The sequence below is a fragment of the Eumetopias jubatus genome, unplaced genomic scaffold (genome assembly GCF_037043125.1).
Source record: "Eumetopias jubatus isolate StellerSeaLion01/CBP00866 unplaced genomic scaffold, mEumJub1_p1.0 scaffold_17, whole genome shotgun sequence".
Taxonomy (NCBI): domain Eukaryota; kingdom Metazoa; phylum Chordata; class Mammalia; order Carnivora; family Otariidae; genus Eumetopias; species Eumetopias jubatus.
In genome coordinates, this window is record NW_028274823.1 from 80,834,566 (window position 1) to 80,859,960 (window position 25,395).

The window sequence follows — 25,395 nt, forward strand, 5'->3', positions numbered from 1 at the left end:
TTAAGCATCTGCCTTCAGCTCACGTCATGATCCCAGGGTCCTGGGATCGAGCCCCCCATTGGGCTCCCTGCTCCACGGGAAGCCTGCTTCTCCCTCTCCCACTCCCCCTGCTTGTGTTCCCTCTCTCGCTGTGTCTCTCTCTGTCAAATAAATAAATAAAATCTTTAAAAAATAAAAAATGTAAAAAAAAAAGAATCAACAGTAAAATACTGAATACTTTCATCCTAAGAATGGGACAAAAGACAGGATATGCTCTTATCACGTCTATTCAACATGGTACAGCAGGTGTCATTAAATAAAATAGCGTAAAAAGAAAGGAGAAACAAAACCAAAAAGCAGAAAGGTGGGAAAGTAGAAGTGAAACTGTATTTGCAGATGACATGATAGTGCATTTAGAAAATCCTAACTAATCTGCACAAAAATTACTAGATCTCCTGCATAAATGCAGGAAAGTATCCAGACACAAGGTCAATATAAAAAAAAAGCAATTGTTTATCTTGTGCTAACAAAAAAAATGCTTACAAAACAAAAATTTTAAAATATGAGTTAAATAGCACAAAAAACAAAAATAATAAGTAACAACTTGAACAAGAGACCAACAAGATCTTCACCCTGAAAATTGCAAAGCTTAAAGAAACCTAAATAAATGGAGAGATATTACCTACTTTATACATAAAAGACTCCATATTGTTAAGCCGTCGGTTCCCAAATTGAACTATATATGGATTAAGTTCCAGGGACAATTCCAGCAGCCCTCTTAATAAAAAATGACAAGCAGATTTTAAAATTTATATAGAAATATAAAGACCCTATAATAGCTTAAGCTATTTTTAAAAAGTAACTACGTTGGAGGACTTACATTACAAAATTTTAAGATTTACTGTGGAACTACTGTAATCAAGACAATGTGGTGTTGGCAAAAGGATTGAGAAAGATCCATTAAAAGAACAGAGTACCGAAATAGACCAAATTATGTGTGATCTAATAACTTTTGACAAATGCTCTAATGAAGTCCAATGAGAAGAGAAAAATTTCAATAATTATTTCACAGGAACAACTGATATCAGTTTTGAAAAAAAAAAAAGTGCTACATTTCCTAAGCCAGACATAAAAATATACTCGAGATGTATTGCAAATATAAAAGTAAAAACTAAACTATAAAGCTCTTAGAAGAAGACAGAAGATAATATCTTTGCAAATTTGGGATAGACAACTAATTATAAAATAAAGAATATTACAAACAAGTCTTTATTAAAATAAACTTCTGGTCACCAATAACACCATTAAGAAAATAAAAAGGCAAATCACAGACAACATGAAAACATTTCAATTGATATCTAGTAAAGTACGTATGTCTAGGATTTTTCAAGATATAGGTAACAATAAGACGTACAATTAAATTTAAAATTAGCAAAATACTTGGATAGTCACTTCACAAAAGAGGATATATGAAGAGCCAATAAACATACAAAAAGATGTTCAATATTGTTAGTCATCAGAAAAATGCAAATTAAACCCCTCATGAGCTACTACTGCATACCCACTAGAGGGCTAAGATTAAAAAAACCAACAATAGGGGTGCCTGGATGGTTCGGTGGGTTAAGCATCCAACTCTTGGTTTCAGCTTGGGTCATGATCTCAGGGTCCTGGGATCTCAGGGTCCTACATTGAGCTCCCCACTGGGCATGGAGTCTGCTTGGGATTCTCTCTCTCCCTCTCCTTCTGTCCTTTCCCCTCCCTCCCTCAAATAAATAATCTTTAAAAACAAACAAACAAACAAAAACAAACCAATACTAGTAAAATTGGGGAGAAGGAGGAGCAATTGGATCTCTCATACATTGCTGAGGGGAGTTTATAATATTACAACTGTCAAAAACTGGCAATTTCTTAAAACTCTATAAGACTGCAATTCCATATTTAGGTAGTTGCTCAAAATAAAAGAAAATATAGGTCTATACAAAGACTTGTTTGCAAACTTGCTCCTTGAAGCTTAATTCATAATAGTAAATTATTGAAAATAGCCCAAATGTCCATCAATAATAGAAGGAATACACAGTTGTGTTATATTTATACAATGGAACTCATTGACACATACAACATAGATAAATCTCAAACATTTTGCTGAATGAAAGAAGCCAAACACAAAAGAATGCTTACTTGATAATTCTTTCTCTATGAAGATCAAGAACAGATAAAATGAGGGGCTCCTGGCTGGTTCATTCAGTGGAGCATGTGACTCTTGATTGCAGAGTTGTGAGTTCGAGCCTGGCGCGTTGGGTGTAGAGGTTACTTAAAAACAAAATCTTACAAAAAAAAAAAAAAGAAAGAAAAGAAAAAAGAAACAGGTAAAATAAATGTATTGGAATAGAAAAAAACAACAGTGTTTACTTGGTGGTGGCATTAAACTGGAAAGGTAGAAGAGCTTCTGGGTGATAGCAGTACTCTGTATCTTGACCAGATGACTGTCAAGTCTCCCTTAACTGCACACTTAAGACTTGTGCATTTTTTTTTAAGATTTTGTTTATTTATTTGACAGAGAGAGACACAGCACAAGAGAGAACACAAGCAGAGGGAGCGGGAGAGGGAGAAGCAAGCTTCCCGCGGAGCAGGGAGCCCCATGCGGGGCCTGATCCCAGGACCCTGGAATCGACCTGAGCCGAAGGCAGACGCTTAATGACTGAGCCACCCAGGCGCCCCAAGACTTGTGCATTTTTATTGTATGTAATTACAACTTGATTTAAAAGAAACTGGAAACTATGTTGCAAAGCAGGTGTTCTCAGTGATTACTAGTTCTGGTGTAAAATAGCACAACTCAATTGGTAAACAACATTGCTACACTTACCAGGACATCTTAAGACTATTTGCATCTTATGCCCCAGAGGTTCCACTCAATAAATAGATACTAAGAGAATATGTTTTACACTTGAAGATGGGGTGGGGTGGGGGGGTAATCTTTTCTACAAAGTTGTTTTCATGCTTGTTATTTGAAATAAATAAAACTTAAAAACAGATGTTCAATTGTAAAGGGGTGTTTAAATAACATATAATGTTAATTAAATGTATCAGATGATTAATCAAATATTGTAGAGAAAACCATTAAAATGTTCATGAAAACTACATAATAACAGGAAGATACACTTCGGATATTGCGTTAAGTAGGGGAAAAGTGGTCAGGAGGCAGAATTGTGCATATCAGTGGTCTTCACTCCAGGGTATGCAATGACTTTCCAAGAAATATATAGGCATGCAAATAGTTTTTTTTTTAAATCAGATTATAGATCTTTGACCCCTGTATATATTCTTTCCTAAAATTGATACAACCTGTGAATTTCTAGCTCCAAGCTCGTTCCCCTTTTTCACCTCTACAAAGGGAAAGTCTACCTCTTCCATCTCCTGAATCTTAGCCTTGTGAAGAGTACAGAGGAACACTTGACAACATCGACATTGGTATTGGCAAAGGCATTGTTGATAAAGTAGCAGTCCTTTTCCAAGGGCAAGTCACCTCTGCAAATGAGTTCATGTTTAATTCTCTGCTTTCAAAAAATTGGAAAAGAATCTACTTGAGATGTCAGGAGACAGATCATTAAAAATAATTTTTGTGGATGCAACTCTATCTGATTTGTGACACAGAGCTTCAAAAAGAATTCAAGGACCTGAATAGCACTATATAAACGTGGATTTTCAGCACTTACATCTGTTTAATAAATGGAAAACAACTGATGTTTGAATTTTGTTTCATCCGTTAATAAATAATAATCATCACTGGGTGTACAAATTAAAAAAAGAAGTTCCATTCACGTCATTAAGAGATTCATTCCTAATAACATTTGGTTTTAATGCTTAATAATTATTCATTAAACTTTTAATATATTGATGATTCTTTGACCAATTATATGCTAATAAAAATTACAATGGCAAGTCTTTAAAAAATTAAAAGAAAATGCAAATTTATGATCACAAAATGAAAACAATTTTAATTTCAATGCATATCCACTGTTTTAGTTGCAGAGGATCAATAGATCAATAAAAGACTTTTGAAGCATACAAATACATTTGTATATATATTTATAGAAATATATAAAACACCTGTAGAAAAAAAATGGAATGGGAATATGAATTCAAGGAACAAACAAAATATATAATTTTTTAATCCATTAAATAAGAGATTTTTTCCAATGGATGTTATTAGGTTTCAAATCACTGTTCTATTGGATATATTTTAAAAATTGCATAACAATTTCAATTTAGACTGTCTACAATGTGCGTTAAGGTGCATCCTTTGCAACCATTTAAAATTATGATTAAAAATTTTATATGTCAGCCTAAAACTTTGTACATATTTATGGAGTTTTTCACAATTTGTCTGGGGGGACAGAGGCAAAAACAATCTTTAAGCAACTTACAGATACATTTTTAAATATATATATTTAAAATATCTCAAATAAATGAACTGAAAAAGTGTGATCTTCAAAAAGACTGGAAGGTGGGCACTTGGGTGGCTCAGTTGTTAAACGTCTGCCTTTGGCTCAGGTCATGATCCCAGAGCCCTGGGATCGATCCCCGCATTGGGCTCCCTGCTCGGTGGGAAGCCTGCTTCTCTCCCTCTCCCACTCCCCCTGCTTGTGTTCCCTCTCTCGCTGTGTCTCTCTCTGTCAAATAAATAAATAAAATCTTAAAACAAACAAACAAACAAACAAAAAGACTGGAAGGATTATTCCAAAATGATAATGATTTTATTTGGATTCTAGGAATAACAATTTCCCCTCTTTTGCTACTTATTGGTTATACATTATCCTCGATGACTTTATTAGGTTAATTACTCATAATAAAAATATACTTAAGACATTTAGAAATGATTAGGTGTAAATTTAAACCCAGTGACCACAGTAAATGCCCTAGTGAGGTGGGAAACAAAGGCAGAAGAAAAATTATTAAATTTCCTTACTATCTACAGCCCATGGACAAGTCCTTGAAACAGGCAGAGGGTCCTTCCTCTAGGGACTCAACTGCCTCGATGTTAATACTTGGCTAAGGGCAAAAGGCAAGCTTAGCCTGACCTGCAGGATCCTGTAAGTCTACTTTCAAATAAAAATTCCTTTGGAAAATTACTTTATCTCTGCCCTCAAGATACATGTTGGCAATCACCCCCCAAATATATGACCCACTGATATACATCTGAAGGGTCTCATTGAGTAAGGGACAGGTGGAGCTAAGTAGGAAGAGATAGGTAGGGTGCTACAGGATCAGGCTCACAGAAATCCCAGAAATGCTGAGGCGCAACGAAACCAAGATAAGGGAACAAACCAAACCACCCTGCTCTGGGCGTCAGAGGTGGGGTCTTTTTATGGCAGTCACATTGTGATCAGATCCCAAAGAAGAAGTAAGCCATTAAAAATGTTATCACCAAGGGGCGGAGCAAGACGGCGGAGGAGTAGGAGACCTGGATTTCGTCTGGTCTCAGGAATTCAGCTGAATAGGGATCAAACCATTCTGAACACCTACGAACTCAACAGGAGATCGAACAGGAGAGTAGCAACAACTCTCTGAACAGAAAAGCGACCACTTACTGGAAGGTAGGGCGTGCGGAGAAGTGAATCCGAGGCGATATTCGGGAGGATAGACGGCGGGGGAGGGGCCTCCGTCGGCCGCTTCTGGCAAGTGCTAGAGCCGCGGAGCACAAAATCGGACCTTTTAGAAGTTGGCTCCGCGGAGGGACGTCGCTCCAGTGGCTAAGCGGGGGGGTGGAATCCTCCCGGGACAGTGTGATCTCAGGACCCTCGGGGTCACAGAAAGACCGGGGGAGCCTGAGTGCGGCAGAGCTCCCAGGGATCGGAGCGGGGAAGCCGGCTGCAGAGACGGAGCCGAGGCGCGGGCTCTCAGCTCGGGGTGGCCATAAACTGTGACCCGCGGCCCAGTCGGGCCACTGCTCCTCCAGCAGGGACCCAACAGGCGGCAGAGCCGGGGAGACTCCCCTCCCTCCCCCGGGGAGGAGCGGCGCGGGAGCGCACCGCAGGGATCTGCTGGGTTTGGAGACTCCACACGGGGTCGGGTGCCAGAGATAGCAACGCTCGGTCACAGGCCGGGTGAGCACGGAGTGCGGCCGGAGACCGGGGACACGGGAGTGACTGCTTTTCTCTGGGGGCGCACTGAGGAGCGGGGCCCCGAGTTCTCAGCTCCTCCGGGTGGAGATTGGGAGGCCACCATTTTCACCCTGGTCCTCCAGGGCTGTGCCAAGAACTCGCAGGGAACAAAAGCTCCCGAGAGCAAACCCGAGCAGCTTGCTTAGCCCGGACCGACAAGGGCGGGGCAATTCCGCCTCCGGCAAAGACATGTGGGAACCACGGCAACAGGCCCCTCCCCCAGAAGATCAGCACGGACAGCCAGCAAGCCAAGACCAAGTTTACCGATCAAGGAGAACGGGAGAACTCCAGCGCTAGGGGAATACTGCACAGAGAATTCATGGCTTTTTTACCATGATTCATTAGTTTTTCAAAGTTAATTTTTTTAACTGTTTTTTTTTGAATTTTTCTTTTTCCCTTTTACAACCAACATCTTACCAATCCCTTTTTTTAAAAAAACATTTTTTATTTTTCATTTTTAGAGTCATATTTTATCCCTTCATGTAGATACACTTATTTTTGGCATATATATATAAGTTGTTCTCTCTTTAAAATTTTCAGATACAGTTTCTTCTAACAGATCAAAATATACCCTAAATCACTAGTGTATGGCTTTGTTCTAGTCTCCTGCCTGATCACATTCTCTCCCTTTTTTTTCTTTTCTTTTTTTTTAAAATCTTCTTCTTTCTTTTTTCAAACAACTTCTTATCTTATCAATTCCTTTTATAAAATCTTTTACAATTTTCATCTTTACAGTCATCTTCCATCCCTTCATTGTATCAACCCTTATTTTGTACATATAAGAGTATTTCTTCCTTTAAAATTTTAGCAGGCACTTTCTTCTAACAGACCAAAATACGCCGAAAATCTAGTGTGTGGCACTGATCTATGCACTAGCCTGATCATATTTGATCATATTCTGTTTTTTTTTGTTTTGTTCTGTTTTTGTTTGTTTTTATCTTTTTCTTTTTTTTTTCCTTTCTTTTTTCTTTCTTTCCCTTTCTTTTCCCCTGGTTTCAGGTCTTTTCTGATTTGTATAGAGTATATTTGCTGGGGACGTTGTTAACTTGTTAGCATTTTGTTCTCTCATTCATCTATTCTCCTCTGGACAAAATGACAAGGCGAAAAAAATCACCTTAGCAAAAAGAACAAGAGGTAGTACCGTCTGCCAGGGATCTACTCAATACAGACATTAGTACGATGTTGGACCTAGAGTTCAGAATCATGACTTTAAAGATACTAGCTGGGCTTGAAAAAAGCGTGGAAGTTATTAGAGAAACCCTTTCTGGAGAAATAAAAGAACTAAAATCTAACCAAGTCGAAATCAAAAAGGCTATTCATGAGGTGCAATCAAAAATGGGGGCACTAACTGCGAGGATAAATGAGGCAGAAGAGAGAATCAGCGATATAGAAGACCAAATGATGGAAAATAAAGAGGCTGAGAAACAGAGAGATAAACAACTAAAGGACCATGAGGGCAGAATTTGAGAGATAAGCGATACGATAAGACGAAACAACATTAGAATAATTGGGATCCCAGAAGAAGAAGAAAGAGAGAGAGGGGCAGAAGGTATATTGGAGCAAATAATAGCAGAGAACTTCCCTAATGTGGGGAAGGAAACAGGCATCAAAATCCAGGAGGCACAGAGAACCCCTCTCAAAATCAGTAAAAATAGGTCAACACCCTGACATCTAATAGTAAAACTTACGAGTCTCAGAGACAAAGAGAAAATCCTGAAAGCAGCTCGGGAGAAGAGATCTGTAACCTACAATGGTAGAAACATTAGATTGGCAACAGACCTATCCACAGAGACCTATCCAGAGACCTATCCAGTGCCATACACTGGCAAGATATCTTCAGAGCACTAAACGAGAAAAATATGCAGCCAAGAATACTATATCCAGCTAGGCTCTCATTGAAAATTGAAGGAGAGATAAAAAGCTTCCAGGACAAACAAAAACTAAAGGAATTTGCAAACACGAAACCAGCCCTCCGAGAAATATTGAAAGAGGCCCTCTAAGCAAAGAGAGAGCCTAAAAGCAGCATAGACCAGAAAGGAGCACAGACAATATACAGTCACAGTCACCTTACAGGCAATACAATGGCACTAAATTCATACCTTTCAATAGTTACCCTGAATGTAAATGGGCTCAATGTCCCATTCAAAAGACACAGGCTATCAGATTGGATTAAAAAACAAGACCCATCAGTATGCTGTCTGCAAGAGACTCATTTTAGACCGAAAGACACCCCCAGATTGAAAGTGAGGGGGTGGAAAACCATTTACCATGCTAATGGACACCAAAAGAAAGCTGGGGTGGCAATCCTTATATCAGACAAATTAGATTTTAAAACAAAGAGTGTAAGAAGAGATGAAGAAGGACACTATATCCTACTTAAAGGGTCTATCCAACAAGAGATCTAACAATTGTAAATATCTATGCCCCTAACATGGGAGCAGCCAATTATATAAGGCAATTAATAACAAAAGCAAAGAAACACATTGACAACAATACAATAATAGTGGGGGACTTTAACACCCCCCTGACTGAAATGGACAGATCATCTAGGCAAAAGATCAACAAGGAAATAAAGACTTTAAATGACACACTGCACCAAATGGACTTCACAGACATATTCAGAACATTCCGTCCCAAGGCAATGGAATACACATTCTTCTCTAGTGCCCATGGAACATTCTCCAGAATTGATCACATCCTAGGTCACAAATCAGGTCTCAACCGGTACCAAAAGTTTGGGATCATTCCCTGCATATTTTCAGACCACAATGCTTTGAAACTAGAACTCAATCACAAGAGGAAAGTCGGAAAGAACTCAAACACATGGAGGCTAAAGAGCATCCTACTAAAGAATGAATGGGTCAACCAGGAAATTAAAGAAGAATTTAAAAAATTCATGGAAACCAATGAAAATGAAAACACAACTGTTCAAAATCTTTGGGATACAGCAAAGGAAAGTATATAGCAATACAAGCCTTTGTCAAGAAACAAGAAAGGTCTCAAATACACAACCTAACCCTACACCTAAAGGAGCTGGAGAAAAAACAGCAAATAAAGCCTAAACCTAGCAGGAGAAGAGAAATCATAAAGATCAGAACAGAAATCAATGGACTAGAAACCAAAAGAACAGTAGAAAAGAGCAACGAAACTAAGAGCTGGTTCTTTGAAAGAATTAACAAGATTGATAAAGCCCAGGCCAGACTTATCAAAAAGAAAAGAGAAATGACCCAAATCAACAAAATCACGAATGAAAGAGGAGAGATCACAACCAACAGCAAAGAAATACAAACAATTATAAGAACATATTATGAGCAACTCTATGCTAGCAAATTAGATAACCTGTAAGAAATGGGTGCATTCCTAGAGATGGATCAACTACCAAAATTGAACCAGGAAGAAATAGAAAACCTGAACAGACCTATAACCACTAAGGAAATTGAAGCAGTCATCAAAAATCTCCCAACAAACAAAAGCCCTGGGCCAGATGGCTTCCCAAGGGAATTCTGTCAAACATTTAAAGAAGAATTAATACCTATTCTCCTGAAACTGTTCCAAAAAATAGAAATGGAAGGAAAAATACCAAACTCGTTTTATGAGGCCAGCATTACCTTGATCCCCAAACCAGACAAAGACCCCATCAAAAAGGAGAATTACAGACCAATGTCCTTGATGAACATGGATGCAAAAATTCTCACCAAAATACTAGCCAATAGGATCCAACAGTACATTAAAAAGATTATTCACCATGACCAAGTGGGATTTATCCCTGGGCTGCAAGGTTGGTTCAACATCCGCAAATCAATCAATGTGATACAATACATTAACAAAAGAAAGAACAAGAATCCTATGATCCTCTCAATAGATGCAGAAAAAGCATTTGACAAAGTACAGAATCCTTTCTTGATCAAAACTCTTCAGAGTATAGGGATAGAGGGTACATACCTCAATATCATAAAAGCCATCTATGAAAAACCTACAGCCAATATCATTCTCAATGGGGAAAAGCTGAGAGCTTTTCCCCTAAGGTCAGGAACGCTGCAGGGATGTCCACTCTCACCACTGCTCTTCAACATAGTATTAGAAGTCCTAGCCACAGCAATCAGACAACAAAAAGAAATCAAAGGCATCCAAATCGGCAAAGAGGAAGTCAAACTCTCACTCTTTGCAGATGATATGATACTGTATGTGGAAAACTCAAAAGACTCCACCCCAAAACTGCTAGAACTCATACAGGAATTCAGTAAAGTAGCAGGATATAAAATCAATGCACAGAAATCAGTGGCATTCCTATACACCAACAACAAGACAGAAGAGAGACAAATCAAGGAGTTGATCCCATTTACAATTGCACCCAAAACCATAAGATACCTAGGAATCAATTTCATCAAGGAGGCAAAGGATCTGTACTCAGAAAACTATAAAATACTCATGAAAGAAATTGAAGAAGACGCAAAGAAATGGAAAAACGTTCCATGCTCATGGGTTGGAAGAACAAACATTGTGAAGATGTCAGTGCTACCTAGAGCCATCTACACATTCAATGCAATCCCCATCAAAATACCATCCACTTTTTTCAAAGAAATGGAACAAATAATCCTAAAATGTGTATGGAACCAGAAGAGACCCCGAATAGCCAGAGGAATCTTGAAAAAGAAAAGCAAAGCTGGCGGCATCACAATTCCGGACTTCCAGCTCTATTACAAAGCTGTCATCATCAAGATAGTATGGTACTGGCACAAAAACAGACACATAGATCAATGGAACAGAATCGCGAGCCCAGAAATGGACCCTCAACTCTATGGTCAACTCATCTTTGACAAAGCAGGAAAGAATGTCCAATGGAAAAAAGACAGTCTCTTCAACAAATGGTGTTGGGAAAATTGGACAGCCACATGCAGAAGAATGAAACTGGACCATTTCCTTACACCACACACAACAATAGACTCCAAATGGTTGAAAGACCTAAATGTGAGACAGGAGTCCATCAAAGTCCTAAAGGAGAACACAGGTAGCAACCTCTTCGACCTCGGCCGCAGCCACTTCTTCCTAGAAACATCGCCAAAGGCAAGGGAAGCAAGGGCAAAAATGAACTATTGGGATTTCATCTAGATAAAAACTTTTGCACAGTGAAAGAAACAGTCCACAAAACCAAAAGACTACCAACAGAATGGGAGAAGATATTTGCAAATGACATATCAGATAAAGGGCTAGTATCCAAAATCTATAAAGAACTTATCAAACTCAACACCCAAAGAACAAATAATCCAATCAAGAAACGGGCAGAAGACATGAACAGACATTTTTCCAAAGAAGACATCCAAATGGCCAACAGACACATGAAAAAGTGCTCAACATCGCTCGGCATCAGGGAAATCCAAATCAAACCCTCCATGAGATACCACCTCACACCAGTCAGAAGGGCTAAAATTAACAAGTCAGGAAATGACAGATGTTGGCGGGGATGCGGAGAAAGGGGAACCCTCCTACACTGTTGGTGGGAATGCAAGCTGGTGCAACCACTCTGGAAAACAGTATGGAGGTTCCTCAAACAGTTGAAAATAGAGCTACCATACAATCCAGAAATTGCACTACTGGGTATTTACCCCAAAGATACAAATGCAGGGATCCGAAGGGGTACGTGCACCCCAAAGTTTATAGCAGCAATGTCCACAATAGCTAAACCATGGAAAGAGCCGAGATGTCCACTGACAGATGAATGGATAAAGAAGAGGTGGTATATATACAGAATGGAATATTATGCAGCCATCAAAAGGAATGAGATCTTGCCATTTGCAACGACGTGGATGGGACTGGAGGGTGTTATGCTGAGTGAGATAAGTCAATCAGAGAAAGACATGTATCTTATGACCTCACTGATATGAGGAATTCTTAATCTCAGGAAAGAAACTGAGGGTTGCTGGAGTGGTGGGGGGTGGGAGGGAGGGGGTGGTTGGGTGATAGACATTGGGGAGGGTATGTGCTATGGTGAGCGCTGTGAATTTTGCAAGACTGTTGAATCACAGATCTGTACTTCTGAAACAAATAATACATTATATGTTAAGAAAAAAAAGAAGAAGAATTTAGCAGGAGGGGAAGAATGAAGGGGAGTAAGTTGGAGGGGGAGAGGAACTATGAGAGACGATGGACTCTGAAAAACAAACTGAGGGTTCTAGAGGGGAGGGGGGTGGGGGGATGGGTTAGCCTGGTGATGGGTATTAAAGAGAGCACGTTCTGCATGGAGCACTGGGTGTTATGCACAAACAATGAATCATGGCACACTACATCAAAAGCTAATGATGTAATGTATGGTGATTAACAGAACAATAAAAAAATAAAAAAAATGTTATCACCAGTCCTCATTCAAAACAAGACATCATAAGAATGATAAGGCCACAAGCTCCCTCGTTGGTTCTCAATAAAAGACTGTGGATGGGGACCCACATTGCCAACCCAGTGGGGACCCCTCTCACTCCTGAGAGCTTTTTCTGTATCCTTGCTTAATAATACTCTATCGCTTTGCTCACTCGCCTTTGTCTGTGAGATTCATTCTCTGACCCAGTGAGACAAGAACCTCGCTCTCCTGCTTCACTAGAAGTCTTCTGATGGGGCCAAGTTGACAAGTTTTAGTATTTTTATTTTGTAATAACCGTATGAACATCTCCTTCCATCCACCTCACATTTTGTTTATTACAGGATTTGGGCAGTAATACCAATGTTCTTCCTGGCCAGAAGACTGTTGTCAATGAAGACGTTTTGGTGCTTGCCACGTTTTCCCTTTTTGTCAGACAATTCTATCCAAAACCAACTGGGGTGTTTACAAAAATTTAAATTCTGTCTCGTCCTTACCTCAGCATCCTTCACCAAGCTCTGATATTCTTATCTCTTACGAAAGAAATGTGACTCACAAGGTTACACAACTCTAGCAGCCAGGTTGATCAGAATCTGGATCTAATTTCGTTCTCTGTTTTCTGAAGTCTTCCACCCACAGAGTGAAGGAAGGAATCAGGAAGAGTGAGGACATTATTATCAACAAGTGAATGGGAGGAAATCATTACGCAACAGGACATCCAGGCCCGCAAATCTGGGATGTGAGGATCCAGCACTTTGTGTCAAATGAAGAAGGGCTCCCACAGCTTTGACAGGCAGGATCTTCAAATGGGGTAAGGGGCCCAATATCTCTGGGCGTCAAGCCCAGGGGAGCCCAGCAGAAAAGACTTTCACGCTGAATGGGGAATGGAATGCTCAAGGGGGAAAAGGAAAAAGAGCAAACACTAGAGGGCATCGTATCTTCACGGCTCTTCGTAAAAAAAATATTGTCCTAGGTTGAGGACAAAGCCCTTGAACTCCGGAAGACTGCTGCCTCAAAATTTAAAAAAAGTAAAACAGATAACAAAGGAGGAGCTTTGGAGGAGATACTTGATCCCTCAGTTTCTTTTACAAAGTAAAGGAGACATAGACTAGGCCAGCGAAGGAACACTGAAGCTAGTTGTATTAGAGTAAAATTGACTCCTTTTTCCAAACATGAAAGTCTGGTAACAACTTTCTTGTTTCTGAAAACAGAGAAAAAAAGATAAGCATATTGTAAAAGCAAGAAAATAAATGTTTGGCTTTGACATGTAGACTGAGAGGACAATCATTTCGTCTCCCAGGGAGATCTGAATCCATGAGGCTGGCCCATGCTCATGTCCCAGGAGTTCATGCATGTCTGAAATTATGAGGGCTGGAGGGGCACCTGACTCTTAATCCGTATTCACAGGAACCACTCTTTCACTCCTGAGCCAGTGCAGCTACTCATTACAAAGCAACAGAAAAAGAGAATGACATGTCCTCACAAACTTTTGGAAGAACGTCCATAATTTCCATAAGTAGGAATGTCACTTAGAACAACAACGCCGGGCAATCACTTGGCCCTACATTTTCCCCACAGATGAGCCTGCTCCTAAGAAGGAATATTCATGCTCAAAGCCGTTGGAATGAGACAATAAAAGGTGTTTTGAAAATTCCAAAAAGTTTTTTTTTTTAAAGATTTTATTTACTTATTTGAGAGAGAGAGAATGAGAAATAGAGAGCACGAGAGGGAAGAGGGTCAGAGGGAGAAGCAGACTCCCTGCTGAGCAGGGAGCCCGAGGTGGGACTCGATCCCGGGACTCCAGGATCATGACCTGAGCCAAAGGCAGTCGCTTAACCAACTGAGCCACCCAGGCGCCCCCAAAAAGTTTTTAAAACACTATCCAAACATTCTTTCCCAAATCCCTAGAGGCACCATCTAAGAGATTGGTCCCTTAAATCCATGAACTCTGCCACCTGCTTTTCCCAGGTGTGGACTTAACAATACCTCCTCTCGAGGAGACTCAAATATGCTTTCTAAATGCTACAGCATTCTGAAACTCACTATGACATTCTCTAAGGAAAACTCTGCACTCTATCTTCTCGGTTGTCACATTACACTCTCACTATCTCATGCTTAACGAGGTCGAACCACATACAGCTTCCCTCACCAACATGTAAAGTTTCTGTGCCTCCAAGTATTTCCCAAGTCTCATTGAAATACCAGGACCTGGGCTCTGCAAATAGATCAATAGTCATTACCTGATCCCTGAAATCTCTGGGAGGGGGAGTCTGCTGTCTTCAAGCCCTGGGAGCTTCAGATTGATTCCAGCTCCTTCCAGAAGCAGTTGCCAGGAGAGCATGCTCTGTTCCAAACAGCCCGGGAGATGTTGCAACCAGAAACTTCTCAACTGGGGGCAGATTAATCATGGCTTCAAATATGACAGAGGCCACCCAGGCAACCTTGTCAGGTGAGTTCTTAGTCAGGGAGGAAAAAAGAAGTGTTAATGGTCTAAAACCTCGCTCCTGCCAAGCCAGTCCCCGGGTTCTGTGCCTCAAGGGTCAGGTGGATTGGAAGCTTCTCAGCAGAACATAGACTCTCCATCCAGAAAATAATTCCACCCAAGAATGGATGCCACGACACAGTCATACAAGCATCTCCATAAAATGCCTCAGCCCCCTGCACCATCAGTTACAACACGCAGAGTGCTAGTCATTCCCAATTCCTGCCTTGGCTTTCCTAAATTTCCTCTACCTTCTTAGGTAAATTGAAAATCCGACGGGGGCAGGAAACAGAGAAAGTATATCCAAGTCTCTCAACGGAAGCCTAGAAACACAGTGTCTCATTCAAGATCTCCAGCCAGCTAAAGGCAGAACCAGGGGCTTTTGCTCTCTCCAACCAGTGTCTTTCCTCCTGGATGAGCAGTTCCTGTGTCTGCACTGGGAGGGGGTGGTACATAACCTGCAGGGAATATTAGACCTGCATGGAGTCCTGCGTTCTGTTTTCACAACTGTGAGGGTGCAGATCCAATCTGACGACATTACACCAAGCAAACTTCTAAAACGATGCAAACACTAACATTTTTACATGGGTAAAAGTCAGCTGAAGAAGAGTAAGTATTCCTGAATTAGCTCCTGAATTCTCCCCATTGGTTCAGGCATCTCTGTGGCCACTCAGAGCACAAGGGATGGTTGCAAAGGCACTCACAACACAATGTGCAGGGTGTCTGGGTGGTTCTGTCAGTTAAGCAGCCCACTTGTGACTTTGGCTCAGGTCGTGATCTCAGGGTGGTGGGATCAAGCCCTGCATCAGGCTCTGCGCTCAATGGGGAGTCTACTTGAAATTCTCTCTCCCTCTGCCCTTCCCCCTGCTTGTGCTCTCTCTCTCTCTCTCTCTCTCAAATAAATAAATAAATCTTTAAAAAAAAAAACCCAAATACAACAGCAGAACTTGCATTTCAGTTGGGCAGTCAGGACTGTGTGGCATGAGGCTGATTTCAATACCTTCAAGTCTCTTTGGATTTTGTCAGTGAGTAAAGCACTTGGACTCTATCTGATTCAAATTTGTAGTCAGCATTGGTTTTGCTTCTGTTACTGTAATAGTTTTGGCAGTTAATTAAAATGTTTTACAGATGGATTTGTCTTATTAGAAAAGTTTTATATCCCTATGTTTTTAACAGGCAGTTCCATTTACAAAGTAGTCTGCCCTACCAGCATGCCATTTTGAGTCTTGAGAAGAAAAACAAAACCCACCAAAAAGACGGTTCATGTGTTGGCAATATAGAAACAACTGGAATCTAGTCTATGCTAGAAAATGAGATACCCTTAAGCAAAAAGAAGTGGAAAGGTGAAGCTTTCAAGTATTGCCTAGCTGATATTAAACAATTTTACCAAGAGTTGTCTGCAGGGCACCCTTCACCCAAAGAAAATCCAAATCATTGTTGTTTGGAGACTTACAGTGGATGAGTTATTCATCCATATAAGGGCCCTTTGTGGTTTTGTTTATTCTTATTTAACTTTAACCTTTGTCTCAGATCCCCATTCCCACATACTTGACCTCCATTCTACCCTAACCTGTCATTCTAACACATCGTTGTAAAGAATATAGTACACAAATTTTCCAAATGGTATTTCGTAATAAATCTCAACCCATTTTTACCTTTCTCTGTGCTGTGCTCATGAACAGGACTGACTACCTAATATGCGAGAGTCAGAGCAAAATGACAATATGGGATGCCATGTTTAAAAACAATGAAGAAGTTCAATCTGTAGGCAGCAGAGGAGTAAATGTGAGAACATTCCAAGGATGGGGCCCTATGCTTTGCATATGTGACATACCTATCGAGTCAGCCCTGCTTTTGAGAACACAGCATGTTCCCATCTGTACATATGGTTTGTTTGTAATTACTGTCCCACGGAATTCCACAATATCTGTTTTTTAAGTATCCCGTCCCCCCTCCCCGAGTCAGACATGTAATTTTATTTCCTCAAAATCCCCACTGTTAAAAACATCAGCATTTACACTCCCCATTATGGAATGTGTGAGAATTTCTTTGAGATGTATTTCTAGAGATGAGATCTTTGGTGATAGGTCATACAGTTTGCTCAATTTTACTATGTGCTGTCAGATTGTTCTAGAATAGGCTGCGTGCTCCCATCCACAGTACTGGAAGTACCCATTTATTTCTCTTACCTGTCAATCTCTGTCAATCCGTCATTTCTCTATTCCGTTCATCTATGACTTGACTCAGTGAACAGAAATCCAACTCTGTTTACATATTTACTTTTCCATTCATATTTGTGCTTTTGGGATCTTCTTTAAACTTATTTCCCAACCTCTAGATCACAAAATAATAGGGCAAAGCTACTTTCCCTTTGCAGAGGGCGTGGGGCCCATCTTGCTCTGTTGTTTCTCCTTCCTGCCTTCTGCTGCACGGGTAGGTGTTCTTTCAAGAACACTTCCTTCCTCTTTCATCATGATTTTTAAAAGCTCCAGGGTGTTAGGACAGAGCAAGGGAAAGAAGAGAGTAATCCCTGCTTGACTCACACTATAGGCTCATCCTGGTAGTGAGTATGTGTATCCAGCAACTGTGTTCTAGGGGCTAGGGGATTAGGGAAGTCTTAAAGGGAATGCAACATTCACAGTGGATTGGAGCTGGGCCCCCAGTGGGAACACTTTTTAAAATCTGTGCCTTCAGAGTGTTTTGAGGGCAATGAAAATACTCTGTATTGTACTAGACTGGTACTGTACTGTATACATGTCATTATACATTTGTTGAAACTGCTAAAATTCACAACAATTTACAAGACTGAACCTTAATATAAAGGGCAGACTTGTGGTGATGATGATGTGTCAAAGTAGGTTCATTAGTTGTAACAAATGGACCACTCTGGTCAGGGAATAATGATGATGTGGAAGCTATGCACCTGTGGAGACAGGTGATAAGTGGGAAATCTAAGTCCCTTCCTCTCAATTTTGCTGTGAACCAAAACCGAGCTAAAAACATTGTCTTAAAAAAAAAAAAATCTGTGACTTTAAATCTGAGCCAGGAATCTGGCATTGTTTCATCAATGAGATTATATGCCTTGGTATTTGTGTAATGTTGGACTGACTTGTATTGTTTTGGTTTATTGCCTTTGTGTACTATCCCCTGGGGTTTGCATTTTTATGGGTTGGTAGGGACCTAGGCTATCTGTGAGATTCAAGATTTTTATTTTAGGGTATGTCTTCCTCCAAAGCTGTGTGTCGAAGACCTTTTGTACGTGCCTGTGTGTATAGGCACCTGGTATCTTGTTGACTGGAGTGTATTGGAGATTATGAGTCACAGGGAAACAAGGCCCATGGACAAAACAAACATCAAAATTCACTCCACCCCAAAACTGCTAGAACTTATACAGGAATTCAGTAAAGTAGCAGGATATAAAATCTTACAGTATTTTGTTGAATCTCAGATGTCCTCATTTGTAAAATGTAACTTTCATCATATTATGTACTCCTAGGAAAGAAACACAACATCGGCCATACTTGTAAGACATCGATTGTAAGAAGCATTCTGAGGAATGAGATATGAAAATGTAAAAAAAAAAATTAAAAAGCATTTTGAAATCAACGAAATATAATTTATTATAATACAGCCACATTGAGTTAAATCACAAGGTTTAGACCACAAGATCTTTGTAAGAATTTGCTTCACAATTCAGATATATCTATGGGTTAAAACACTTGCATGGTTTGGTATATCATGAAGTGAAATCACCTAAGATTCTGCAAGCCCCAAAGACCTCTTTTTAAAATGTTGTAGGGGCCTCAAAAGGCCATAGCTACTGGGAAAGGGTCCTGAGACCAAGCCCTTAACTCAAATTGTCACCTAAACCCTGCTCAGTAGATATTATGATGTTCATTTTACAGGTGAGGAAACAATTCAGAGAAGTTATAAATTTTTAGAGAACTGGCTGATGGGGGACAAATAATAAAATCTTTTACCCCTTACCAAGACATTTAATGCCTGAATTATCCTATTATGTAAATATTTGATATTTTGTTATAGGTCTCATAGTCCAAATGGCCATTTGTAGACAGTCCGTATGTTTTGAAATACAGAAAAAAATATAATTCAGCCCAAATGGGGTTTCTAAGTCAATGTTTATCTATGTTTGTGTTATTATCCAATAAGCTATATGTACAGACAGGATCAAGTCTGTCCATTTTACAAAATGGAAAGAGGCAAAAAGAGAAAAGAATTTCTCTTCCACTCAAAATATTTTATCTACCGACTAGTTGTCTATGGTGCCTATCTTTATAAACAACTTGAGAATTAATATTTTTAAAGGAGGCTAGCATTGCCCTAATACCAAAGCCAGAAAAGGACATTATTACAAAAGAAAACTATAGGCCAATATTCTAGATGAATATAGGAGCAAATATTCTCAACCATGCATTAGAAAACTGAATTCAGCAGCACATTAAAAGGATCATTCACCATGATCAAGTGGAATTTATCCCTGGGATGTAAGGATGGTTCATTATACACAAATCAATCAATGTGATAATACCACATTAACCTATGATCATCTCAATAGATGCAGAAAAACATCTGACAAAATTCAACAGCCATTCACAATAAAATCACTTAACAAATCAGGTATAGAGGGGACATATCTCAACATAATAAAGGCCACATGTGACAGGCCCATAGCTAACACCATTCTCAATGGAGAAAAGTTGAAAGCTTCTCCTCTAAGATCACAAAAAAGACAAGGATGCCTACTTTCACCACTTCTATTCAACATAGTAGTGGAAGTCCTAACCAGAGCAATCAGACAAGAAAAAAAATAAAAGGCACTGGAATTAAATAGGAAGAAGTATAGTTGTTTGTATTTGCAGATGGCATGTTTTTAATATACAAAAGCCCAAGACGCAACCAAAAAACTGTTAGATCTAATCAACAAATTCAGTAAAGTTACAGGATACAAAATTAACATACAAAATTCAATAGCATTCTGTTCATTAACAATGAATTATCTGAAAAATAAATAAATAAAAATAAAATCAATGCCTTTTACAATGACATCAAAAACAATAAAATACTTAGGAATCAATCTAACCAAGTAGGTAAAAGATCTCTATTCTGAAAATTATAAGACAATGATAAAAGAAATCAAAGAAGACACTCATAAATGAAAAAGTATCCCAGGTTCATGGATTGGAAGAAATAATATTGTTAAAATGTCAATACAGGCAAAAGCTATCCATAGGTTCGATGCAACCCCTAACCAGATTCCAATGACGTTTTTTTAGAAGTAGAAAAAACAATCTTAAAATTTATATGGAACCACAAAAGACCCTATATAGCCAAAGCAATCCTAAGAAGGAAAGATAAAGCATGCCATTTACAACAACATGGGTGGACCTTGAGGGCACTATGCTCAGTGAAATAAGTCGGATGGAGAAAGACAAATACTATATGATCTCACTTATATGTAGAGTCTAAGGGGAAAAAATACAGGCTCATGGAAAAAGAGATCAGATTTGTGGATAGCAGAGGCTGGGAGGTAGGGCCAGAGAGAATCGAGAGAAGGTGGTCCAATGATAACTTCCACTTAAAAGGTAAATAAGAATTGGGATGTAAAGTACGGCATGATAACTCTAGTTATTGTTGCTGTATCGCTTATTAGAAAGTTGTTAAGAGAATGAATCCAAGAGTTCTCATTACAAGGAAAGACATTTTTTTCCTTTTTTTCCATTTCTTTTTATTGTACTTGTATGAGATGATGGATATTACCTGAACTTACTATGACAATCATTTCACAATATTTGTCACTAAAACCTTTATGTTGTATATCTGTTCATTCTTCTAGCTTCCTTTTATTTCATTCAGTTTAAATACTTAAAAGTACATCCAGTTATGTTTTCTGAAACAAATTCCTGGTGAATTCCTGATTTCAATTTCTCTTCCCCTTTCCCTTAAGGGAGAAAAAAAAACTTTAAGAGTTGAAAAGCAGAAGAATGAACACATATATTCAAAAGCTCTTTCTTTGAGTAAAAATAATTGTATAAAAGAGAGGAAAAGCAATATACGAGATTCAGAGTAAGAAAGGGAATACAATTCTTTGTGCAGAGAGAATTTAAAAACAAATTTAAAGGAATGTTCTAAGACATGGTATTAGCATTTTCCAAAGTGTATAACTTAGAACAATAGTCCTACAAAAAATTAGTTAAGCAACAACAAAAGATTCCCAGCCAGAAACGTTTAAGAACACTTTATATTATACTCTTAGAGATTCATAACACACGTTAGCTTTATGGACGCTTTTGGTTGAAATGTAAATTTTTTTATGAAATATAAATGATTAACATTAACTCTAGAAGCAATAGAAAACCTAAATAGATCTTAGAAAAAATTTAAAAGGCAGTAAAAATCCCTTCGTGAAAAAGGCATCATACTTAAAGAAGCTATAGATTATAGTTCTAACAAATCATGAAAGAACAGACAATTCTTAGGCTATCAAAACTATTACAGAGCATCAAAAAGATTTTTCTAATGCATCTGATTAGAATAACCCTCATTGAAAACAAACAAACAAAAAAAAATGAAAAAAAGTTAAAGGCAACTACAGACCATGCTTACTTATAAATTGTGATACATCAAAGTTAAATAAAAAATTAGCAAATATAATACATCACCATGGGTTCATTCTAGCTATGCAAAAGTATAGAATACAATGAAAACTTTCACTATGAAATGCATCTAAATGTCAAGACTTTTTTTTTTAATTTATTCATTTGAGACACAGAGATACAGAGAGAGAGAGAGAGCATGAACTGGGGGAGAGGCAGAGTGAGAGGGACAAAGCAGGCTCCCCGCCGAGCCAGGAGCCAGATGTGGGGCTTGATCCCTGGACCCTGGGATCATGACCCGAGCCGAAGGCAGACGCCCAACCATCTGAGCCACCCAGGCGCTCCTAAATGTCAAGACTTTGTAACACAATAAAACCTTGTTTAAGATGTGTGGACAAGGAATTGTTCCCCAATGACATCAGAAAAATTGACTATTTGGAACACAATAAGGCTAAATACTTGCATCATTCCAAATATCAAAAGAAATCTCATGTAAATTAAAAATTTAGTTGCAAAATATAATAATATTAAGGTAGTAGGAAAGGTAGGTAAATATTTTTATAATATTTGAATGAGGAAGGGCTTTCTAAATATGATACCAAAGGCAGAAATCATGACAATAGATCATTAATTAAGCCATGTAAAAGTTTCAATAGGTCTACATTCCTAAAAGCAGCATAGAGAATTTCCAAAAGCAATGAATTTAGAAAAATATTTACAGCTTATATAATAGAGTTAGTAATCTTTATATATAAGGAGTACTTAGGAACCGGCAAATAAAAGACAGAACATAATTTGAAAAAGTGGGAAAAGTTCAGATATAAAAAATTTCACGTGGGCAAAATATAAATAGAGACCATATGCATGAATGGATGTTCAAATTTGTTATTAATGATAGAAGGGCAAAATCACGCATTAAGAAATCCTATAAAATTAGCCAGTATAAAGCATAATGCTCAATGGGTATCAGTGGCCTTGGAAGAGCAAATGGTAGAGGTCTGGGAGCCGGGTGAGGCTAAGAGCTTCCTAGCAGGTACACGCCCTGTGTGTGCGGCATCACCTGGAGTTTATGTGTGTGGTGTGGGTCAAGGATGAGGGCTGGCTGATCAAGCATCTCGGACTTCCAGCCCAGACTTCTAAAGCCATGACACTGAATAGCGATGTGTATGTGGAACAAGCCCATTTTATCTGTTACTACTTTTATAAATCTGCCATACAGTGCTAATTATTCCCATCTGGATGAAAACTCAGGAAATCCCCCGACTTCACCAAGAAGGATCACAATTCAGTCCAGATTTAAAATTAAAGTTTCTGCACCTTCCCCACTGGAGCCTGTATCCAACCAGCCTGAGATCAGAAGCTTGCGTTAGGAAAGGGAGTATGTTAGCTCACACTCTCTCCGGGTGCTTCTACCCTTCCTCTTCGAGTTCTCGAACTTTGGTTTCTGGTCCACTGAGTTGGGACACAGAAGATAAAAGGGGAGCAAGTTCTTACTACTTGTCCTGTTGTATTACTAGTGTTTTCTAGACTTGATTATATTGAAAACTGACTGTCTTGTGGGATTCTTTGGAGAAGCCTATCTGTAGCTCCTTGGATAGGGGACATGCGTCTCTATTCCAGATGCTCATTTACCTCTGCAGCTCTAAGTTATTTGGTGATACCTCCGGCCTTTTCCCGCTGATGGTTCTTTGTCTTCCAGGCGGTCCTCCAGATGAAAGACAAGCATATGGTGACTGTCTCTCCCGGGACCCATGTAGCCCACTTCTTTCCTAGACTAGAAAGCTGCCATGCAGGGCATTCCTCGATCCTTAGCTTTGCAGTTGGAGTCAGACACCAGGCTGCTGATTCCTAAAGTGCAGGGTATATGCATTATGCTCTCCAAGTCACCCTTTTGGCCTGAACTGAGGGGCAAACAGGTGCATCCCTGTTCCTGGGGAGAGGAAGAATGGGGAAGGAGAAGAAGAGGTAGGAATCACAACGCGGTAACACATTTCTCCAAAAGCCCGCCCCTGAAATCCACAATCTCTGACCTTTTTAGAGCTTTGAGACGTGTGTTGGAGGCAGTCACCGAGAGGACATGACCCCTAGTTGACCCGCAAGCCGGACCCAAGCTGGACCCAGCACCCGGAGGCTCCTCGCCTCCTCCGTGTCCTCGGACCGTGTGCTCTGCTCACCTTCCCCACTCAGGAACCTGCCCAGGAGCAAAACCTACCGAGCTCATGGGTTGTTGAGCCCGAGGGACTGCATGCGTGCACTGAATCCAAGTAAGGCCTCTCTAGCCACTTTTAAGATTCTTAAACTCGTGTGTGGAGATCTACTCACCTTGCGGCAGCTGAGTCAAACTTGAAAAGTAAGTTTCTCGGCTTATTAAGCCTGCCCCCGACCATCCCAGTGGTCTGAGAACAGGCTACAGACTGCTAGCAAGACAGGCATCTAGAAAATTTTGTCCCCTCCTTGACTGAGTTTTAGCTGAAAGGGGTGCAGCCGAAATATCAACCAAGAGGCGTTATGCTTCCAGAAAAATCTCAGGGAAAAGCATTGCAGGCAACAGTAGTAGCTGTCGGATTGGGCTCCGAAGAAAAGGGTGGACGGATTCTGCTGGTTCGCATGAAAGTTGGGGATCATCCTCCCAGAATAGGGAGGCACCAAAGTAGTTCTAGATGGCCAGGATCATTTCTTATTTAGAAGGGGTGATACTCTTGCAAAGTATGGAGACGGAAGTAAGTCACTATTGAGATGGCATCACATGAAGCTGCCCCTTCCACCAAATTCTGAAATCGGTCATTCCGTGAATATGTCCATGTCTCTCTTTTATAATAAGCTAATGACATCCAAAAAACAAACCAAAAAACCCCCACCACCTGCCAATCTGTAGCGGTCTCTCCTCATCCTCTGTGGACGGGGCAGTTCATGAAACAACATTCTTTTTTTTTTTTTAAAGATTTTATTTATTTATATGAGAGAGAGAGAATGAGAGATAGAGAGCATGAGAGGGAGAAGGGTCAGAGGGAGAAGCAGGCTCCCCGCCGAGCAGGGAGCCCGATGTGGGACTTGATCCCGGGACTCCAGGATCATGACCTGAGCTGAAGGCAGTCGCTCAACCAACTGAGCCACCCAGGCACCCCATGAAACAGCATTCTAAAAGTCAAATGATTTTTCCTGCCTTCAGCGCAGGTCCTCCCTGGGACTCTAACCCTCCACTCTGGAGTATTGGGTCTCAATAGAAGTTTCCATTTTAACACCCCCTCCCGCTATGACACATCTAAGAATTTATTAGTTAATTTTAGCCCACTGAAGCCCATCTTGGAGGTCTGACCTCCAGTACTGTAAGGTAGTAAATTTGTGTTGTGTGAAGTCAGTGTTTGTGGTGTCCAGCAATGGGATGCTAACACATAATCCATATGTTTGTGTCTTTCTCCCACGAGATGGTGAGCTCCTTAAGGGTATGGCTATTGTTTCATTCAAGTGCAGTAAAGTATAAAAGCAAGAATGTTTACGATGTTAAAGTTTGCCCTCTTTGAGCTTATTAAAGAAAGCAGTTCCATAGGTATCTGATGCATTAACAATCAGTTCAGTTTTCTGAAGTGTCAATAAAAAATTGTTTATCACTTTTCTTTCATTAGTTACTTGCATGTAAATTTTATGTCAAAAGAGAAAAGAGGTTTGTTTCCAAATTCAATGGACAGCCATATTAAACTTTAACTTATTTCTCCTCTCTGTCTGTCTTCATTCAGGTGCTTCACAAAACTTCTTTATAGAATCATGGTATTTAGGGCTTATGCGGTTCTCAGAGATTATGTATTCATATTT

General features: G+C 39.7%; 1 protein-coding gene and 1 pseudogene across 2 annotated transcripts in view; one reads left to right on the plus strand and one right to left on the minus strand.

Moving 5' to 3' along the window:
• Positions 1 to 17,365, minus strand: part of LIPK (lipase family member K) — a 53,023-nt gene extending 35,658 nt beyond the window's left edge. Inside the window, exons 1-3 of one of the 2 annotated variants that reach the window (XM_088019904.1) lie at positions 17,161 to 17,365; positions 14,730 to 14,945; positions 2,158 to 2,303 (exon numbers count right to left, since the gene is read on the minus strand). The gene's annotated coding sequence lies outside the window, so the exon portion shown is untranslated. The remainder of the gene's footprint in view (positions 1 to 2,157; positions 2,304 to 14,729; positions 14,946 to 17,160) is intronic. The other variant, XM_028104569.2, reaches the window with a different exon arrangement.
• Positions 17,366 to 23,530: 6,165 nt separating this feature from the next.
• Positions 23,531 to 24,460, plus strand: LOC148162230 (10 kDa heat shock protein, mitochondrial pseudogene; annotated as a pseudogene).
• Positions 24,461 to 25,395: the final 935 nt, after the last annotated feature.